This window comes from Penaeus monodon, chromosome 6, assembly GCF_015228065.2.
Source record: "Penaeus monodon isolate SGIC_2016 chromosome 6, NSTDA_Pmon_1, whole genome shotgun sequence".
Lineage (NCBI taxonomy): Eukaryota > Metazoa > Arthropoda > Malacostraca > Decapoda > Penaeidae > Penaeus > Penaeus monodon.
In genome coordinates this window covers 932,352-939,851 of record NC_051391.1, presented here as the reverse complement: position 1 = coordinate 939,851, position 7,500 = coordinate 932,352, and the positions used below count along the sequence as shown (strand labels likewise).

The following is a 7,500-nucleotide window of genomic DNA, read 5'->3' as shown; positions in this document are numbered from 1 at the left end:
ACAACACCACACACACATACACCACATAAAATTATATATTGCTATATCTTATAATAATATCTATATATATATAATATAATATATAGATTTAATACACACAGTATATATATATATATATAGATATATATATATAGATATATATAATAATATATATATATCATCTATTTATTTTTAACCCATACAATATATAAATAATATATATATATATATATATATACAATATATATATAATTTACATACATATATATTTATTTATCTATATATACATATATCTATATATATATATATATAATATATATATATATATATATATAATATATATATATGTAATATGTGTGTGTGTGTGTGTGTGGTGTGTGTGTGTGTTCGGTTTTTTATGTGTGTGTGTGTGTAAATATCATATTATAATATATATATATATATATATAATATATATATTCATATATACACACACCCAACACACACACACACACACACACACACACACACACACACAACCACACACAAGACACACACCCACACACACACACACACACACACACACACACACACACACCACACACACGTGTTCAGTGAATTGAAAATCTTGCCTAAATTCCGTAAAGACAGGGAGAATAGTAAAAGATATGTATAAAAAGAGAACAAAAATGATGCTACTGAAAAGAGAGCACTGAAAATAATTTCACGAGAACACTACAGTATGAAATACAGTAACATTAATTCAGAACTAAGTGTAAAACTGAAATAGCCTTAGAAATAACGCAAAGATAAAAAAGAAAAAAAAAATATATGTAAATAAACTAGGATATATATAATATATATATATATATATATATATATATATATATATATATATATATATATATATATATATATATGTTATACGGAAATAAGGCGATATTTAATTAAGTTCCTCCTTATAATTCGAGCTTCGGTTTTCTCTGATGTTCTTTGAGATTTGATAAAATCTACACTTACAGAATCGATAGGTCCTTATCATAATCATCATCACTGCTGTTGTTGTTGTTATCGTTATGATTAGCATTATTATCACTATCATTATTATTATTATTATCATTATTACCATTATTATTCTTATCCACATTATTACTACTATTATTATTACTGTTGTTGTTATTATTGTTATTATAGTTATTCATTCATTATTATTATGATTATTATTATTGATGATTATTATTATTTTATTATATTAGTAGTAGTAGTAGTAGTAGTAGTGTAGTAGTAGTAGTAGTAATAGTAGTTGTAGTAGTAGTAGTAGTAGCAGCAGCAGCAGCAGCAGCAGCAGCAGCAGTAGTAGTAGTAATATCATTTTTAGATTTGCTCTTTTGTTGCTGGTTTTGTCAATGTACTTATTGCTAGTATGATTAACTGGTCTAATAATTCTCAAATGTCTTGTCTGTGTTTAATTTGGAGGATATTCATAACAATGTAAAAAAAATAAGTAAATATTAGAAAACTATTCTATTAATCATCGATTATCACCAAAACCATAAACATGTATCACATGCAATTTTTGTAAACCCCTTTACACAATCATTAACAAATCGTATTTTGCACTTTAATAATTATTTCAGATTTTACAGTCAATCGCTGTATCACTATCTGGGGTTATTAACGGGAACATTTCATTTCAGTTCCTTCTAGCAGTTTTACTCGTTATATTTTGTTCATTTTCTTAATTCAAAGTTTCATTTTAATCTTCATCGTGACTGAAGCATGTACATAACTTAGCGTTAGGTTTCAAGAAGACTTTCCTTGTAACTTAGGCTCGAGTTTGTGTTAATTTAATGAGAGGAGGTGATTTAGCCACTCCCTCTTTTGGATTGCACTGAGCATTTCCAGCTCATTCAGTAATTAATATATTTTGGTCGATCGTGTGATATATATATAGAATATACATGCAAAAGGAACGAACGAGTATCAGTGACTCTTTCTCTTTGTATGAAGAATCTCGGTCAGATTAAGGAGACGTAAATGTGTATATTTGTTTTATATGTCTTGAACACAGCGCTGGTGGAAAGCCGATTTTCGTGATTTTGTGTTGTCCTCTTAATATATCGGGCATTTAGTAAAGGAAACATAAATGGTCGGCTAACCATATGACCATGTACCATGATATATTTGCAACAGGGAATGGATAAAAATATCGCACATACAACGTTTACTATTTTTGAATACGAAATATTGATGAGTATATAGAGGGAGACCTGATCTATAGAATATGAAATACTCAAGAGACATTCGGATATACCATTTGCAGGAACGAAATATCGAATGTTTTGTACGTAGAACTGAGCGTGTTATTTAATTTACACACATAACACTGAAACAACACACTTCCAAACGCTCACAACTTAGTAACCACTTCAAATAAAAACACCACACGGGCACTCCCGGATGGCACTTCCATGGGTGGTGGCAGCTCATGTTACGCTATGCATCTTGTGGAACGTTGCCAAGATTTGTCGTGAGTGAGAAATGATTTTCATTCTGTCTCCTATGACCGCCTAAAAGAAAGTTATAGATAAAAATGGATAAAGTCTGTAAGAAGGGGATTCCGAATATGTAATGTACATTGCCCTAACACTGTAAATAACAAATAATATTGCTCATTTACACCAGATATACAAAAAAAATAAACGAGACGCAGTTAAGTTTAAAAAGTAGTATAACGCTGAGCTGCATTCAGTAGAATCAACATTGCCTATCACATGCATGCGAATGTAGCGAAGTTGCTAATCTGTATTCAGTTACATTTCTATCATATTCACACATCAAACATTTTACTTTCGCTTTCGTATGATTTGAACTCTTATTAGTTCCCTTGTGTGCAATAAATTAGAGGAAAAGAATTACATCATAAGAATATTAGTAGTGTAAGAATGTTAGGGGTTTAATAGCATAAAGTTAATGTGCAAGGGTTTCATTCATTTTTTGGGGGTATATATAGCTTCTAGTGTGGTATTCATGCAATGTCTGAGACTGCTCTTCGCCAGTGAAACGCTGTTGCCATATATCAAAGATAACGCTGCTAATTAGACGAAACATTTTCATCGATGTAAGTTCTATGATGAAAATCTAAGAAGATAAAGAGCCAAAAATTCCAATAAATCTTGCTATTATTACAATAATATTGCACATTTCATATATTTGTGATATCATGGCAATTCTATGATTGGTGGTCTTGTACCAACCATGAGGAAAAACGAATACAAAACTACAGGAAAATGTTAGAAGCATCTCTATTAATGTTTGACAATAAACCAAGAGCAGCCTTCATGCTTTCTTAATTTTTTCGATGCTTATTCTGTGAAAAATGTTTATTATCCTTCAATTGTATAATTTTAAATATTTATTAATATCGTCATTGGTAGGATTTATTACTTGTTTTATTGTCTTGTAACAATGAATTATCACAATAGGATCTATAACAACGTTAATGTTCTAATTAGCAGCGTTAACTTAGAGATGTAGCAACAGTGCGATTCGTAAATGAAATTCTAAGAACAGCATCACACCTTTCATGAATACCGACCCTGGTCCCTCTTCCCTATGTGCTTCATATTCTCTCTTGCGCTTAAGGGAACGTCCATGTTAACAGGTCGTAAGTCAAGTTGCTAGAGACCCATATCCTTTGCCTTTCCTTCAGCTGGTTCTGACTACGGAATGTACTCTGTGATATTATTTTACAAATGCTTGAGTTGTTCGTTACTTCCCAGGTTTCAAAAGTCCCCTTTGACCCAATGACTTCAGCTCCACAGTCGTCGATGAGTCGAGCGTTCGCTTGGCGAAGTCCGTGACTTCCCTCTGCATCTTTTACTCGCGAAAGCCTCCTTGAATTCCCTCGAAGATTTCACTGAAAGAACTGTACAGAAAAGAACATCCTGCCTGTTCAGCTGGCGAAGCGTCCTTCTGCGCCTCCGAGAGCTGGCCCTGTACGTGGGCGTCGAACCTTGCTTGGCTGTAAACGGACGTCCTCGGTTGTTTCAGCACATGAAGGTCTGCTTCAGAAGGACCAGCGACTCGTCGAACCTCTCGGCAACCATCACCAGGTCGAAGCTCTCATTCAGCCATTTCGCCTTGCTAAGTACTTCACCTTCCGGTACGTCATCGCGGGGGTCTTTGACTCCAAAAGTCTTTGCAATTAAATTGAAATTTTTTTTATGGCTTGGCTTATAGTTAGACACTGCAAGGAAGGCCGTAAGATCCAAGTGAAATATCTGAGAAAGAGAACAAATCCAGTTAGTTTATTAATCCTGGAATAACCGTTTGTGTATATACGTAAGTATAGATACGTGCTTAATGTACCTAATCATTATTTGCTGACCTTTTCATGATTTCCATAAAACCACATAGACTCAAAGCGTGACGCTGGTTCTCGTACAGTTGCAACATATTTGGCCGATACTTTCATCACCTGTAAAATCATTCGAATAGCTTAAAGTAAACACATACTGCTAAACCGATGAAGATAATAATTTGATTATCTGTACAAACTGAACGTCCCCAAATTTCTGTTTTAGATTTTATTAAATAACTCAAACACCTCTCTTAATAATGAAAGCATAAAATGGTTGGGGAAACAAATTAATTACTTATCACGATGTTTGACTAAGTTAAAGTGTGAATCACTTAGCAGAGGATATACATTATATGCTAGAGGATGGAGACTCTGAGTCAGTCAAAGAACACAGACGCACCTGCGCTGCTCCTTCCTTACTGAATTGTGTATGGGACACGACCATGTTGTAGCGCCCGTCGGGGGACCCATTATACTCAGGCGGCAGAATCCTGGGAGATATAGGTTCCAAACTGTAGCGGAAAGGCAGGGCAAATGTCAGGCCGTGCTTGACTCCATATCTGTTTGGAATATGTCCATGCAATTAGACAAGTATTAGGATGTTCTAATATGACAATATTTTCATTTCTCTATAAGACATTCTAACTTCCCTCCTCCTCTCTTTCATATCTATCTCAATTCACTTTTTTCTCATGTTTACATTTTCTCTTCCCCACTCCGATTTTCCCTTTTCTTTGTTTCTTCTATTCTCTCTATGTGTGCTCTTTGTACCTTTGTGCCTTTACTCACGCGATTAAAATCTGTGAAATAGTCGAGGAGGCGCACTTCGGAGTCTTGAGGAAGTATGCTGAATTTTGAGGAACACAAGACTTCACAAGGCCTAGTTTTCTCGCAGGTCCAGATGCCTCCGACTGCACCATTTTTGAATTATTAGTACTGTATAAAGATGGGTTCCGTTAGTTTTCTTAGTAAACTATGCACTTTTTAAAAATATATCCATTGATGATTAATCCATTGTACATTTGTATGCAAAGGCTAAATATCTTTTGGAAGTAATGAAGCATGTAAACAATCTATTTTTTTTCTGCATACATGCCGCTTAAATAATACAGTGTTGCTAACTCAGGTTTAGTGAAATAAAAGTACATTCTGATACTCAGTATATTAAATAATCATGCAAATTAGCTCCCCAAATTAGTTTAGTCAAGAAATGAAAACGCAGTTATACCTGATCTCACAAAAGACTGGCAGTTTCAGTGTGCTCATCCGAATGCCTCGGCCCTCTTAATATATATGACACATGGTCTATGTAATTTAAGGACCCTTTGTTGGTCTTTCGGTCTACATTAGCTGCAGAATTAATAAGTGCAACATTAGGAACATGCTAAGAGTATGATTTTCATGGCACGTTTTGCAACACTGTTGGAGCATCACGCTGCCTCGCAGAATCATCACGTGAAGACAGAATCACAACCACAAGCTGATGCAGATATCTAGCTGTCAAGTTAGTCTTCTTCATAACTGTGACATAGCCCTCCACCAGCTAGGAAACCTTTTCGTTTTCTCTTTCGCAATCTTAAGGGGTGTTCAACAGGCGACATAGGGAGGTGGAACTTGAGCAGTCGTACGTTAATGACTCCACTACTTTGGCAGAGCTTGACGACTGGTAATAGATTATTATCTTGAAAAATGTTAAACTTTCACATCATTTTCAAGAAGAATAAGAAGATATATATATATTTATTTATTTTATTTTATTTTATTTTATTTTATTTTATTTTATTTTATTTTATTTTATTTTATTTTATTTTATTTTATTTTATTTTATTTATTTTTATTTTTTTTTTTTTAAGAAGGCCTATAAACGTCATCCCCTGAATCTTATACAATAAAATATTGTTTTGTTGAATCTGTAAAAATCAATAAGGCTGCACATTTATTACAGACCTCCACATATTTTCTAAGCCAATTTTAACCCTTAAATTGCCCTCGCGGTTAATAAACCGTGGTGAATCACCTAGAAAAGTGTTCGGCTGTTTCATGGCCTTCCTGTTTCCGCTACAAGCTGTTTAGGGATGTGGCTGTCGGTTTGATATAAAGCAGTAAGGAGGGATTCACACCGTAACATATTCGTCTTAGCAACAAAAAATTATGCTTGCTTGCTGCCGGCATCCCTTGCTGGGCATACGAATAATTACATTATTCATATCATCAGCATATTTTAATATTTTTATTCTAATAGATTCCCTATGCACTTTTTTCTATTACGCTGACTACGCAAGTAAACGTAAATTCTAAGACAACTAGAAAAAAAAAGGTTTTGAAGGCCGAACAGGGAAAGGATAGAGGACATTTCAGAAAGTAAATATATAAACATATGTACAGCTGGGCCAAATGATACGTTAACAGTATTGACTGCATGTTGCAAGTGTTCTCCACACCTGTAAAGTAGGTGATTGAGTGCCAAAGAGTATAGTGAATTATCACACTTCCATTTCATATTTTGAAAAGCAGCACATGAATCTGACCAATATAATTTAGTATTATATATTACGTAAGTTAATACCTAGAAAATCAAGTTTTGTGACGTCGAGACGCCTTCAGACTGTTTATTGTGTAAAATATTTTGTCGTGTGTATAGGTATGGAACTTGACAGTATGCCTCACAATCTCCTTCCCACTCACAATAACATCCCATCCTTGTCCTCCTCAAGCCCTGAGTGGCACGTCAGTTCCATACCTCTGCAGGTCACATGTCAACCAAGCCACTCTCACTTGCCGTAGGCATAGAATAGCAATACAGTCATCCGTGCCTCTACTGGTCTCTTTTCATTTCATTTGTTGGTATTACAGCTAGAAAAATATGTCATGTTTCTACTTGATAAGTCCGCGTGTAAAAAAAATAATAGCATTAACAAGGGTACGCACGCTGATGGACGATATTAATAGGAATAGTAGTAATGGTTTTAAGAATAGTGATAGTAGTAATAATAATAATAATAATGATCATAATAATAATGATAAAAAATATATATAATAATAACAGTAATAACAACAGCAATAACAAAATTGATAAAGTTAATAAGAATGGAATATTGACGACTAATATGATAACAATAAAAATATACTAATAAATATATATACGTTACGGGAAAACAACTGCCGTCACATATTACAGT

At 33.9% G+C, this 7,500-nt stretch overlaps 1 pseudogene; it reads right to left on the bottom strand.

Moving 5' to 3' along the window:
• Positions 1-2,113: 2,113 nt before the first annotated feature.
• The window catches only part of LOC119574122, a 13,029-nt pseudogene continuing 7,642 nt past the window's right edge, over positions 2,114-7,500 (bottom strand).